Genomic DNA, 16,082 nt, shown 5'->3' with positions numbered 1-16,082 from the left:
CATGTACATTCAAATTTTGGGCCCAGGTAAATCATATTACTTACTTAAATAAACTGGCATCGCGCGGTACCACTAGTACACTTAAAAATAATACTTAAAGGTTGAGTTCTTTATTCTTCTGTGGTCCTGTAGATGTTGATACTAAATTGCGTTGTGCTATTCTTTTATTTAATATATTTGCTTTATTAAATACGGAGGGTGATATATGTTCCATTCAGTATGGAAGTTCAGTCCCAAAATATCATCCTTGTTTCCATCGGTTCCAAACAATTCTTCCTTACTTCTGACTGTTCAGTTCACTATAGGACATCAATAGGTTATTATTTACGAATCTCCATCACCTTTTCTTAATGTACCAATCCTTTCTATTAAACTTCCTTCTGCTCTCTACTCCTACCATGTGTACACTCCCTTTCCTATCTCACTCCCAGAGTATCAATACACATATGTCTTTTGTTCACAAGCGGGCTTCACACTTAATAACCCTCTAAGTCATCCTGTTTCTAGCTAAGACCCTGATAAACCCAGATAGAGATAGTTATCCCCCCCCCCCCTTTGACTTAGTGTGCACTGTAAGTGATTTACCATTGAAATATATATGCATAGTGCGGTACCACAATATAGTGCAATGTAAATCTCTATGAAAATACACTATGTAAGAGCATACAGTGTTACATGTATATCCAGTTATACCTGGCTTTATATGGCCAGATAAAACTATCTGCATATCTGGATTGACCCTATATCCAGTTATATCTGGCTTTATATGGCCAGATAAAACTTGATCTGCACATCTGGATTGACTCTATATCCAGTTATATCTGGCTTTATATGGCCAGATAAAACTTTATCTGCATATCTGGATTGACTCTATATCCAGTTATATCCATTTTTATCCAAATGTCTCAGAGTATTCTTGAAAGTTACTACTTTCCATATCAATATTGATACGTTTTAAATTAATATATCTCATGTTTTTTACCTCATGAAGTTTCTATTTTTTTCGAAGCTTTTTGTTACACCGATAATAGTTCCTTAAAATATGTGACTTTTACTTTGACGGAATTATGGGTATATATACACGAAACAAAAAACAAAACTTGATCGTTTCATTTCTTGGCGATTCTTTTACTAATGCAATTGATCCAACTGAATGATTCAACACAGCCGCGGAGTCATCTAGTAAGGACAACTTTTTCTATACTGTAAATATTATGTCCCGCTTCATATCACTCGTATTGTCAGTACGAGCAGTATGAACATCATGTTTCTATCGGATCAAGGTTGGGAACTGTTTATATACTGTCAATACCAGTGCTTTTAGAGCATGATATTGGTTTACAGTATTAGCAGCAGGAAATTGTTCCAACTGGCTGGCGGAGAGCATCAGTCGTTGGGAGGCACAGAAACGTACTTCACCTCTCCAAACTTTTCAAACCATCTTCAAATTCATTTTTCTCAGATATTGTATAGGCTACTTTATATACCGTGAATGTGCGTGGAATGCAAAACTACGATGAGAATACTCCAGAATACTTGAGATAGAAGGTCAAGTTTTAAGGATATTACGGTGGCTGAAGCTGATTTTTAACAAGATTGCTAGACATTTAATTTTTTGTATAAACAAACTGTTCTTTTGGTTATTATATGTACATGTCAAAATGTAAAATATACTGAAGTGTTGCGCCCGGCCATGAGGTAGTAGCAGGCGCGTATCCAGGGGGGCGTTGGGGGCGCGCGCCCCCCCGGGTAAGAAAAGAGGAGAGAAAAAAAGAGAAGAAAAAGGGAAAAAAAAGAGGGGAAAAAAGAGGAGGAGAGGAAGGGAAAAGAAAAAGAAGAAGGAGAGAAAAAGGAATTAAGGAGGGAGTAAAAGAAAAACGCAAAGACACCGGGAAGAGAAAGAGGAACAGTGACATCATTACAGCACTGATCCCTACTATAAACATCGGGTAGCCAGTGGCGGATCGAGGATTTCGGAAGGGGCGTGCGCCTCACCCTACCCCTTACACCGTCAACTCCATTTTTGACGTTTCCATTTTTCCTCTGTCACTAATTTATCTATATATATACTATATATGGTCTATCATAACACGTGTGTGTGTATATGAAACCTGCTATGATACCAACTGTGGCTGGTCTCGAACTCGACCGTGTCGTCGGGGACCATGACGCATTTCGGGAAGGGGGCGACAGCCCCCCCCCCCCATTGAGCATATTTTTTTATGATATCGCTAGTAATTTCCAATTAAAAAATGCTTAGATGCAACTAACAAGGACTGGGAAGAATAATTTCCAGCGATCTGGGAGGCAGTTTCGGCCAAAATTTGCTTGTACGCTTCGCACCAACAAATGGTCCTGGGGAGTGCCATTTCCAGCGATCTGGGAGCATTTTCGGCCAAAAAAATCTTGTACGCTTCGCGCCAACTCATGGTGACGCTACGCTTAGATAGTTTGCCTACAGGCTTCGCCCCTCCCTTGGCAAATTCCTCGCTACGCGCCTGTTTGAATTTGTAAAGCAAACAGCAGATATCACATCATATAAGTGAGCATGAAAATGGCGTTACAGGATGAACAACCTAAACACTGTCTATGTGTGAAGTCATGGGCGTAGGAGCCAAATTTGATTTGGGGGCTGTAACGACTTGCCCGCAAAAAAATAACCAAACATTTTCACGCGCTCCGCGCGCGTTCGACATGTTAATGTCATTATCATATAAGCCAGCGTCGGTTATTACATCGCATGCCATAGTGTACCGTACGGTCCGTGAAAATTGCGCAGTATACCGCGGGATGCTAATGTAAACGACGAAATGTTTTATGTAGATGGAGAAAACCTTGAAAAGTCGGGCTGACGGGTATTGTGGGCCGCGACGTAGAATCACCTACAAAAGCAATGATCCACAGGATATGCGATGAGGTCGAAAATGATTTGAGACTGGTGACAATCTTCAAAAAGGTTATGGATGGAAAAAAAAACTATTGGGAAATACTTGGTTCTCAGGCAAAAAGTGTACATCTGGTTGCTTATTTTCAAGCCCGAGAAGTGCCATTTCCGGTGATCTGGGGGGTATCTAAAACAGAAATTTTCTTGTACGCTGCGCACCACCGATGGTGGCGCTTCGCTTAGATAGTAATTCGCGCCCCCCCCGATCAGAAAATCCTGGATACGCCCCTGAGTGGTGACTGCATTGTTTCAATTAATGTTTCTCAACATTTTTTTAGAATCATGAAATGTCAAAGGTCATGGTACCCGTGTAAAATTCGAGGTTTATAGACTTAACCTTTGGTGAGTCATGGTGATATGTGACGTCATGGTTGTCGTTTACCATGATTTTGGGGTGGGATCTGCAACTCCGTGCACAGTCCACTCGATCGTGTTATTTGCTGACGATGCTTTCTGCGACAATGGTATTCCTTGGCTATTAATATACACGCGTGGGTTCATTTTGGTTTCACTGTGCTCTTCCCAGAAGTTGATGACAATGGTTGAATAAATTTCTTGCACAAATATTTGATATGAATGGAATTACTGATGTGTAGTTGTTATTGTGAGTGTAGGATTTCATGGTACGTTTTTCCCCTTCTTTCTTTTAATAAGCAGAAACGAGATATTACGAAAAGTTTTCAAAACAACATTCATCATAAATTGCTTTTTATAAAAAATAACCCAAAATAGATTCCTAAAGTTGGATAAACATATCGAGTCGAAAAATATACTGTCCCATAAGAACAGAAGTGAAAATAAGTTCATACCACTGCATTTTGTGCATATTGTGCAATTTTATATTAAATTTGTAATATTTTCTTGCTAGTATGGAACTGGTGTATAGAATTGGCCTGAAGTCATCTGACAATTAGCAGGAGAATATTTCTTTATGCTAAATTGTGTTGAATCAGGTTACCAAAATTGTTAAATATATTCCCTGATTCTTGCTAGCATTATATAATTCTATCTGGTAGCATTACAAAATGTCTTGTTGTTATTGCGCAATCGCCATTAAAAATAAGGTAGCCACAAAATTATAAAAGAACCATATCTCCAGATCCTAAAGCTCCAAAAGTAAGGGTGAGTGACCAGAGAGTCATATTGTAAACCTGATGAGGTAACTGGGCTTAATATATGATTTCTAAATATCCACCATATCTAGTGCCATAGCGTACGATTATGCATAATTCTGACTAATCATTTCATATACTTTTGCCATAAATAAAGTTTCGTAAACATTTGACTTTCCAAGACAACGAAGTTAGTTTATCAGGATATAGTATTATAAGTATAGATAGGAAAGACCGACACAATGAATGGGTATTGCTCTGTCAGTTTTAAAACTAATATCTCATTTACAAGACATGTATAAGTTTGAAGTGGAAGACATCCAGACAGTAAGGTTTGAAATGATACATCATAATATCAATAATGATACGTTTTAAGTTAGTATATTTTATGCTTTTCATCTCATGAAGTTATCGTTTTTTTCGAAGCATTGTTTTGCACCGAAAATAGTTCCTTGAAATTGTGACTTTTACTTTGACGGATTATGGGTATACGAAACAAAAATCAAAACTTGATCGTTTCATATATATAAATTTTCCTTCTCATTTCGTTTTCAATTTTATATATATATATATATATATATATATATATATATATATATATATATATATATATATATATATATATATATATATATATATATATATATATATATATATATATATATATATTTATATATATATATATATATATATATATATATATATATATATATATATATATATATATATATATATATATTATGGTGCGAGAAAGCGGAATATATTACGTACAAATATATATATGCTGTACTTGCGAAATACATAAATGTTTAACTTCAAAAATACATTTTACACATATATATATATATATGTTTACACATATATATTCCCTGAAAATTATATTTATTCCTTTGAAGTATATATTTATATATTCTCCAAGCGTACAGAAATTATTTTCTTAATAACTAATATTGTATTCTGTACAAAAACATATATTCTCTTACAGAAAATATTCTGTAAAAAAATATATTTTCTCTAACACAAATTTTTAATTTTTCCAAATACATTATACAGAATACATATTAGTTATTAAGAAAATCATTTCGTTCATTTCTGTACAGCATATATATATTTGTACGTAATATATTCCTTCCATATATATTTTTATATATATATATATATATATATATATATATACATATACATATACATATACATATATATATATATATATATATATATATATATATATAAATTTATGTATATGTAGTAGTAAAGATAAGGACAACGTGTAATGCCTTTTAATCCAAAATAATAATAAGAATAGATATAACTATATATAACTACAATTTTTTATTAACCCCCTGTAGTTGCTAGAAGACAACCTCCCAGCGTACGAAACATCCTTGTTTTGAGTCGTTTACCCTCCACCGACACTTCCCAACCCAAGGGGAATATTAAATGTGGTAAATCCCGGTGTAAGGTCTGTCATCATATGATCACGGACCCTGACATTCATCTCTCTCCTTCAGGGGTCATGTGTTTACATCCAAGTGTGACACCCCCTTTGTGATATAGCTTATCACAATTTTTCTCTGTACTGATATACAATACATTGGCCAAACCTCCACACCTTTTCGTCTACGGCTTAATAATCACAAAAGCACAATCAGACTCAAGAAATCCAGTTTTCCTGTGGCTGAACATTTTAATCTTCCACAACACAATATCGACTGCCATAATCCTAGGTAATCTGTCTGATCATAATAAAAGAAACTTGAAGGAAGTAGAGTGATCCTTAAGTTAAAGTACGTTCACACTGTCATGGTCTCAATATGGATATGGCTTTTCTTTCCGGGTTCAAGCACTTTGAGTAGTCTGGGGTTTACGGTAGACTGACGTGATTTCAATCACTCTTTTTACATCTGACGAAGGACCAGGGTGTCTGAAAATTTGTGTAGCGTGTTGTTATATCTATTCTAATTATTATGTTGGATTTAAAGGCATTACATTTTGTCCTTATCTTTTCTACTATTATTTCTATCCAACACGTGGAACATTTCATCATGGGTACTTAAAATGGAAAAAAGCTGAAGTGTTGCGCCCATGAGGTAGTATAGTGACTGCATTGTTTGAAAGCTTGAGAATATTTCATTACAATCATGAAATGTCAAAGGTCATGGGAGCCCGTATAAAAATGATATACCATCATGTTTAAGTTGCCGCGCTCAAATGACATATAGAAGATTAGGTTTCTAGGATTATTCATGGGCTGATGCTTGTAATTGTAACTTAAACGTAGCTATGAACAGATCATTTTACGAATCTATGCAAGAAATTTCATAGGATTTCATGGTGCGTTTTTTGTTGTTGGTTTTAAGTTAATATACACAGACTGTAAAACCTTGCTCTCTGGAAAAGTTAATACAACAAAGCCGTTGAACGTTAACAAACTTAACATAACAAGAATGTTTGATATCAATGGAATTACTGATGCGTGTTTTTTTTTTTAAACTTCAATCTTTTAATAAGCAGCAACGAGCTATTAGTATCACGATAAGAATTGATGAATTTTCAAAACAGCATAACAATATAATAATTTGCTTTTTATAAAAAAAATAACCCCAAATAGATACCTAAAGTTGGAAAAACATATCGAGTCGAAAAACTATACTGTCCCAGAACAGAAGTGAAATAATCTCGTTCCACTGCAGTTTGTGCATTTTTATATTAAATTTGTAGTATTTTCTTAATGAAACTTCTAAATGTACTTTAAACGTGTCTTAATGTGCGTGCTTCATATGTCTATATATATATATATATATATATATATATATATATATATATATATATATATATATATATATATATATATATATATATATATATATATATATATATATATATACCTCCTGGTTCAAAGGCTGAATGGATTTGTTAATACGTTTTCTGAAATCTGTAAATGCACCTATCAACACATTTAGAGATATTTCTCATTACTATTGACTTCAATATTAAGCTTATTCATGATAATAACAAAAACTGAAGAAAAATCTATATATATATATATATATATATATAAACAGTATCTTGGAGCAGGTGATGATTAAGCCATTACTTAGGGTCACTGACCTACTGTCACATTGATGCACTGATTGATTGATATTACAAAGTGATCACCGACCAATCAATTTTACATGGCAAGAAATTGCTATGCGAGTTAACAAGAAGGGTGATCAAAGCATACATTCTATATTGATGACCAATATTTTCAACGGGATATAGCAGATAGCAATTGGGATGCGATTGTGTCAAATCCCGAAAAACTCTGGGATTTTGGGAAAATGCTTCTGATAATATTCTCATGACACAGGCTCCAAAAAAAGAGAGGAGGATAACGCGGAAATGTCAGTCACATTGGTTTAATCAAGTTATATCATATGCTATTAAAATGATAGATTAATTAGTTAAGAAGATGGTATACATTGACGTCTTACCGCTATAGTGACAAAACAAAGTGATTTCCTTCATTGGAAGTTCCAAACGAAACTGCTGCAGAAATGCCCCGGTTAAAAGTAACGTAAACATATAAAGGTAGTATATATAATACATAAACTAAATACAAGTTCAGGTAACAACAAATTCCCATCACGTTGGAGAAGAGCAAATGTTATTCCGATTTTTAAAAGCATTTCTAACTAGAGAGATGGCTTCCAATTTATTAGCTTATATAAAATACTATAACTGTTCTGTCAAGAAAATGTACAAGTGCATTCTGTATAATAAGACTACCGAACTCGATATGGTCTTTTCAGAATTTCTTAATCAGGGACCAGAACAAGGCTTTCGTGTGAGACAGCAGTATCATTTAAAATAATGGGAATTGCTTTATCCAAAAATGCCAAGTTGGGTCTTGTTATTGTAAACAGAGTTACATTTTGTTCTTGATTTGGTCCTTTTGAGGCGTTCAAACTTTGCAAACAGCCAATGTTTCGAAAAAAAAGTGGTGTGATACCAGGCTACGGTATACCTATAGGCATGTAAGAGACAGTTTTTGGTATGTTGAAGTTTGTTGACATAACACTCGCTTAATTGGGCTTTAATTAACAAGTAAAAAACTCAATGTAAAACTATTTAAATTTGAATGAAATGCATGGTAACGCTTCTGTATACGTGTACGTGTCAAGATGCAATACAACAGTATTAGGGATATCTGACTAACATATCATTACACTACTGATGACTGCAAATAAACCTCATTGAACCCTGTAGGGTTATTGCATATAAACACATGTGTAAGCTGTTCAAAATCAGCAGCTGTTTCAAAGTTATAATAGGTACATACTGTTAAAATGTTACATGGCTACTTTATAGTTCACTGACTTAAGTCTTTGACATACTGTAATTTGGGTATGGTCCGGCACTCTACTGCAATGTTACACATTCAACAAAATTGCCTTTAATCCAGCGCAGCTTTAGTTTTGTGGTCCCAAGTACAGTTACGTCAGTCGAGAGCATGATACGAAATTTAGAAGGAAATGCCATATGCGGTTATGCTTACATCACTGGTGCGTGAAAGGATGCCCTTAATTTGCATAATGTCACAGACTGTATACGGCATCAGGTTGTCTTTTACTCTAGCCAGTCAGTACAACTCAAACTCAATTTTCACAGGGTATGAATCCCGTTGGTCACCGTGCATTACTCGTGTACTGCAATATACGACCGTTTTACTATAGGCTTCCCTATATGTCAGTACCGATTGCTGAATGAATTGTTTCATAAAGCTCAAATTTTAACTTTTAATAGACCTTTCTTTAGTACAAAATTGCAAAGAATTCGATATACAAACTTTAAGCCTTTGTCAATCAGTAGACAAAAAGGTGCTTTGTTGAGACACGGTCTTTTTTGCGTGCCACATTTGCAATGATAATTGCAAAACGAACCAAACGATTTACACAGGCATCCAACTCCGGCTCGCCTGGTAGGTTTACCCCGTTGACGAGTGCCACGGCACTTGCAAGACATCGGCTCCGATTCTATTCGAGAATCCAAGAAACTGGAATCTTTGGATGACATAATGCAACGTTTACACCGTCCTCAGTAAAAATTAATGTTTCTGTTGTACGGTAAGTGATGGTTGAATTCGAACTGATCGTTGTGCTGCATGTGTCGTTATGTGCTGTCCTTCATAATGTAGGAAGCTGGTCACTTCGCCCAACAACCATTTCTCCCAACTGCCAATTCGACCAACCTTACCATTTCACCCAACCTTGTTGGTCATTTCGCCCAACCAGCATGGTCATTTCGCCCAACCAGCATGGTCATTTCACCCAACCTTGCTGGTTATTTCGACCAACATTGATTAAATATTATACTTCAATATAACGGACGGGGATACTTTTATAGATTTGGTCAATTTAATAAGGAAACGTTCGGGAATTGTTGTGGTTTAATTTTATGGTATAATTGCTACTATTAATTTCAATTTAGTTCTTTAAAGAAGATTTTTTTAAACTTTATTTCAGGAAAAAATTAATTTTGTCTAACCATGCATTCTCTTATATTTTTTATTAATAACATCATCCATATCATTGAAAACTTGTCTTATAATGGCAAATTTTGTGTTAATAAAGAAATTAACAACATAATTCCCAAATGTAGCAGCAATGCAGTGACACACCACCATTAAAAAAAGAACAAATTTTGGAAAATTAATAGATTGTCACACATTGTCACAAAAAAAAATGGTTGGTCAAAATGACCAACAGGGTTGGGCGAAATGATCATGCTGGATGGGCGAAATGACCATGCTGGTTGGGAGAAATGGCAGTCGGGCGAAATGGTTGTCTGGCGAAGTAACCAGAAAGCATACATAAAGTGTACTGTAAAGTGTTTCATCAAAGGTTCTCCGGTAACGATACGATTATAGCGCGCACTACGCGATATTTACGGTAAATGGTAATGCCAGGTGCAAATCATGGTGAATAGAGAGAAAGTTCTTTAAAATTTGAAACCAAATTTGTAGTTACAAAATATCTTCTTAAAATTTTTGCCGTACTATCGATATTAGTAAGTTAAACAATTTTAAACAGGAAAAGCATAAGAAGTTAACAATGTATGTTTTACCCATGAAACATGTAAAAGGAAATCCATTTCCGTTAGCAACTCTTTTCAACCAATCACAAAATTGAAAAATAAAAATACTCTGTCGTTTGAGAGACGAAAGCTCATACTATCAATAAAAACTGCTTCAAAGTCTAGCATGAAAGTCCACTTCATCAGAAAATGTCCACCATCTCTGTGTTTTAGTTTGGTCGACAGCAGGTTTAGTAATTAGTTATCAGCCATAGACAATATTCTTAATTAATGACAAACTTAAATGAGACATATCCTACAGGGACCACATCTCCAATCAAGAAGTGAGGAAAAGAATTGGCCAGGCTATCGGGCCCTACAATGACCTGCTCACTATTGTGAAAAAAACGTAAATTGAGATGGTATGGCCATGTCACAAGATCTACAGGACTGGCTAAGACGATCCTGCAGGGCACGGTACCGGGAGGAAGAAGGAGAGGCAGACAGAGGAAAAGATGGGAGGACAACATCCCAGAGTGGACGGGCCTCAAACTGCCTGATGCCCTTCGAGAGGCCGAGGACAGGAAGAAGGGGAAAGAAATAGTTGGGGGGCATCTGTGGCGCCCCTACGGTCTACCAGACTCCGGGATAGGTGAGGTGAGGTGAAATGAGACATACATACCCTTATGATGGATGTATGTGATAGAGATAACTGTCAGGAACAGCTTTCAAAACAGCTACGAAGAATTGTAAGTTCCATTTGGAAAATTAGATATTACAAACTTAATGCTTCTTGACACAGAAGAATAAAGACTTAATCAAGTCTAAATATGACATCGAACCAAAGGTGCTTCAACTTTTTTTTTCTGTATTTATTTTTTGTATTGGAAATGCTGATTCAAACACATTGAGGTTTTTAATATGAACTAATGATGGCATTGGTTTCAGTAGTTTACGTAGCAAAGTCAAAGGTTGATCTTTTAGTTAGTTCAGGGGCGTATCCAGGATTTTCTGATCCGGGGGGCGCGAAGTACTATCTAAGCGGAGCGCCATCATCGGTTGGCGCGCAGCGAACAAGAAAATTTCGGGTTTTGTTACCCCCCAGATTACCGGAAATGGCACTTCTCGGGCTTGAAATGACCAACCAAATGTACGGTACACTTTTGCCTGATAACCAAGAATTTCCTAACAGTTTTTTTCATCCATAACCTTTTTGAAGATTGTCACCAGTCACACATCCTGTTCGACCTCATTGCATCTCCTGTGGATCATTGCTTTTTGTAGGTGATTCTACGTCGCGGCCCACAATACCCGTAAGCACAATTTTTCAAGGTTTTGAGCCCATTATTGGTTCAGAATTTGAAAATTCACACTCTCGTGAATAAATTCTCTTCCAAAAATACCCATAATGTTGCACAAATTTCATCTATGGACACCAATATAGAAAAACCTCCTTCTACCCCTAACAGACCGGTCAAAATTGCACGAGTAGAGGGAAGTATGATGAAGAATGGTGGTCAGGGAATTTTCGAAAATTCAGACACAGTTAATTTATTGGTGTACAAATATCAAAACCTCTTATAACGGCTATACTATCGAACTTCGTTGAATGGAATGAAAAACTACCATATATTTCCGAAACCGAACACTACATACATATACCACCCGAACCGAATTGTACAGTTGCTTATAATAGCGTTTTCGACTTGAATATATTGCGCATTTATATGCATCTGTGTTATAACATGATAACACGTGTTATATGCTACAGGCCTTTTTATTGCGGCCTGTGTTAAAAAAATATATAAATATAAAAAAAAATATAAAATATAAAAAATATTTTATATTATATAAAAATATAAAAAGATATAAAAATAAAAAATATAAAAAATATAATACCACTACGATTTACTGTATTGTATCTTTAACATATCTAGCTCTCGCATGCTCCCAAAACATAACACGTGTTAGTGTGTTATAACACCCTGGCATATAAATGCATAATATGCTACACGTTAAGAACAAATATAAGCTCACACCTTTTCGGCTTGGGTGCATATACAATTTGGAGGTTGTTCATCCTGGAACGCCATTTTCATGCTCACTGATATGATGTGATATCTGCTGTATGCTTTACAAATTCGAGTAATTGAAAACAAAAGACTGAAATAAATAACTTTTATCTGTTTATTGTGCGATGCCCCACATTATTTTCATTTCGAAAGATGCACAGTTTCAAGTTCATTACATACTGAAGGCATCGGTTCTCTATCTGCCTTCAGTTTAGGGTAGATCTTGGGATTTTCATACCTAGATATTGCATATCCATACAGTTCAGTGTCCTTAGCATTTTTCGGGGCCTGATCTTGGAAATTGCAAAATCGGGAGTGGTCACACTCCATGTAGGTCAGTGGACGTCGACCTCTAGACGTCACTAATACACAACCCGATCACTTGTTATCGATGAAGTGGTGTGTTGCCGGAGTTTGTCAAGGTCTTGGTACAACGGGCAAAAGTCATTCATCTGGAAGCGATCAGAAGGGCTGGGCGTAGGGTTCTGGGGTTGTGGGGCGCGCGTTCTTATGCAGATGGGAACAATCTCAAGGAGTGATGGGTGCGTCCGCCCCCCTCCATTACATGATATTCACAGGAGATGTGCTCAATTCTCCAATCGCATGCGGAATTTATTTTTAGATTCCTTGTACGAGTTACGGTACTAGATTTGGGGGTAACAATTAGCATTCAGGTCGGAGTGTATAGCATTTTATTTTTGGATGACAGTGTTGCATCGAAGGACATAGGTCTAGTGCAGTTCGCATATAGATCCTGGTCTAATACCGAAAATGTTCGAGACCAGCCACAGTTGGTTTCATAACACAATTGTACAATTGTTTAAGGCGTCCATACACACACGCGTAATAGACCATATATGGTATAATTATATGCATTAGTGAGAGAGGAAAAATGGAAACGTCAAAATGGAGTTGTCGGTGTAAGGGGTAGGCTGAGGCGTACGCCCCTTCCGAAATCCTCGATCCGTCACTGGCTACCCTGTGTATATAATAGGGATCAGCGCTGTAATTATGTCACTGTTCCTCTTTCTCTTCCCGGTGTCGTAGAGTTGTTTCTGTGTCATGACATATTTAGACCCGTCACATCATGACTTGAGGGGTTGTTGTTATTGTAAGAGTGCTACATACATTGTACTTAATACTCAGCAGTACAATAATAAATCCAATCAATGCAGTGGCGGCGGAACCGGGGGGGGGGCTTGGGGGGGGGGGGGGGCTCAGCCCCCCAATAATAAAGTTGAGGGGGCAAATGCATGATAAGCCCCCCCAATATTTACCAAGGCCCATTTTTCAATGCATACTTGTCGATCTGTCCGATGCACATGTATACTCAATAGGTGTAATAATTTTAGTAATTGCTGGGGGACCCTCGGCCCGTCCCTTGGCTATAGACCACATTGTCACCCAAACCGCGTCTTCACGCCCCGTGAAAAGTGGAAGCAGTGAGTGTGAGTACCGGTAAGCGTAACACAACTTCGTCTTAGGCCAATGACTTGCCTCATTTCAGCCAGTTCTCCAACATCCCCTTACTTAGTGGCGGATCGAGCGTCCATATATACAGTCAGGGGCGGATGCCCCCCCCCCCCCCCGACAGACTCAAATGGACTGCTGGCGCCCTTTTCAGCTTTTCACTACTTTTTACTTATTCGCGATTTTTGACTATTTTATTGCGCTCTCATATACCTATTGACATTTGTCATATTCTGTCGGTGTAATTTTCCGACAAAATGGCGACGACACCTATTTATTCTCCGTTTATCTGCAAATTAGCAAGGCCCCGGAGAGGGTCATTTCCTGCAATCTCGGGAGTATCTTTACTCAAAAATTGTCTGTACGCTCCGCGCCAACCTGTGGTCGCGCTCCGCTTAGATAGTGTCGAAAGCGCCCCTACAGACCATTCTTGCCCCCCCCCCGACCAATACCCCTAGCTCCGCCACTGCCCTTACTACACTCAAAAACGTCTTTGCGAGTACACTACGAGAATAGCTACTCTCTTAAAACACCATCGAATATACAAATTACAATGTTTTTACATACTTTACGTGCAATCTGAGAAATTGCAGGCTTGAGACCCATATTTTAGGGCCAGGTATTCGCAGCATATACACTCGGGAAGTGCCGTTTCCGGCCATCTGGGGGTTTGAAAAAGCCCAAAATTTTCTTGTACGCTCCGCGCCAACCGATGGTGGCGCTCCGCTTAGATAGTCTCCACACATTAGCCCCCCCAATAATTTTTCCGTTCCGCCGCGCCTGAATCAATGTGATGATTGTGTGTTTAACATGGTGAATGTAACATTTATTACACAAAAGGTAACATGAAATTGATATACTGTCATAGCATTCAGTGTCCCAAGAATGCTAATGGTCAGTTTAATACAAATATGTTTCAGGTCACAAAGTTCACTATTTTTCCATTTTCTTTCAAGAAGATTATATCGGCTCATTTCATTCTTCATTCTTTATTTGGTAGTGGTTGATTCTTGACTCTTGATTGAAATTAAACTTTTATCTGCAGCAGATTATGAAAATGCTGCTTATATATGGGTGACTACAAGAAGAGCTGTATCTTTGTAATTGTCTTCAAAACCAACAGTTGATTATGATTTAACTTTAGCTATAAAATGATGTTTACTTTAAACGTTGAAGAGGTGGGGTATTTATGTGAAAAGAGAAGGAAACTAATTTCTTAACTGGCTAATACCAAATATTCAAGATCCTTCAACTTACTTGAGGATGTATAAGTATTGATCCATTGTGCTTTATAGTATTATATCTTAACCCTATCAAAGCGCTGATAGTAAGTTTTACTTGTTGGAAAAGTACTAGCACGTTCTTTATATACCAGCATTTTTAAGTTGCAAAGCTCATATGACATAGAACGATTATCATGTTTCTTGTAATAAGATTGTTTGCTATTGAAACTAAAGTAACTATGAAAAGATCATTTACGTATCCATGCAAGAGATTTTAGTTAATGCTGCCCGTAGAGTTGAATCTTTGCCAAATTTTGCAATCAGACAGTTGATTATGTTAATTTTTGGGAGCTTTCAACCAGGGCTCGAATTTCGTAATTTCTAGGGCCTTGGAATACATGTTTTTGGGGAGGGCATCAAGGCCAGTGGGGAGGAGACTACTGCACAAATACAGTTATCAAACCTAAGCATAGGGCCCATAGGAGCCCATAGGAGTTGCGCCCCACAGTCTTTTCATTTCGAAAGACGCACAGTTTCAAGTTCATTACACACTGAAGGCTTCGATTCTCTATCTGCTTTCAGTCTAGGGAAGATCTCTAGATTTTCATCTCTAGATATCGCTAGATACTGCTAGATGTTCATACAGTACAGTGCCCTTTGGATTTTTTCGGGACCTGATCTTGGGAAATTGCAAAGTCCGGAGTGGTCACACTCCATGTAGGTCAGTGCACGACCTCCAGACGTCATTAATACACAACCCAATCCCTTTTATCGATGAAGTGGTGTGTTGCCGGATATTGTCAAGAGGTCTTGGTACTACGGGCAAAGGTCATTAAGTTTCGTAACTCATCGGGCAGTGATGAGAGGGGTTGGGCGTAGGGTTGTGGGCGCGCGTTATCATGCACATGGGAACAATCTCAAGAAGTGGTGGGTTCGTCCTTTTCTCCTTTTTTCTTTTTCTTTTCCCTTCCTTCCTCTCCTTCCTCCTCTTTTCCCCCTCTTTTTTTCCTTTTTTTCTTCTTTTTTTTTCCCTCTCCTCTTTTTCTTACCCGGATGGCGCGCGCCCCCAACGCCCCCCTGGATACGCACCTGTAGTTTACTCATTGCAAGATAATATATTCGCATTAAAAATAATATACAAGTATAATCAAGCAAAACGGCAAATTACATTTCGTCAAAACGTTATTTTCCAGATCTTTGATTT

The sequence above is a fragment of the Apostichopus japonicus genome, chromosome 15 (assembly GCF_037975245.1).
Source record: "Apostichopus japonicus isolate 1M-3 chromosome 15, ASM3797524v1, whole genome shotgun sequence".
Taxonomy (NCBI): Eukaryota; Metazoa; Echinodermata; class Holothuroidea; order Aspidochirotida; family Stichopodidae; genus Apostichopus; species Apostichopus japonicus.
This window is presented reverse-complemented; position numbering follows the sequence as displayed.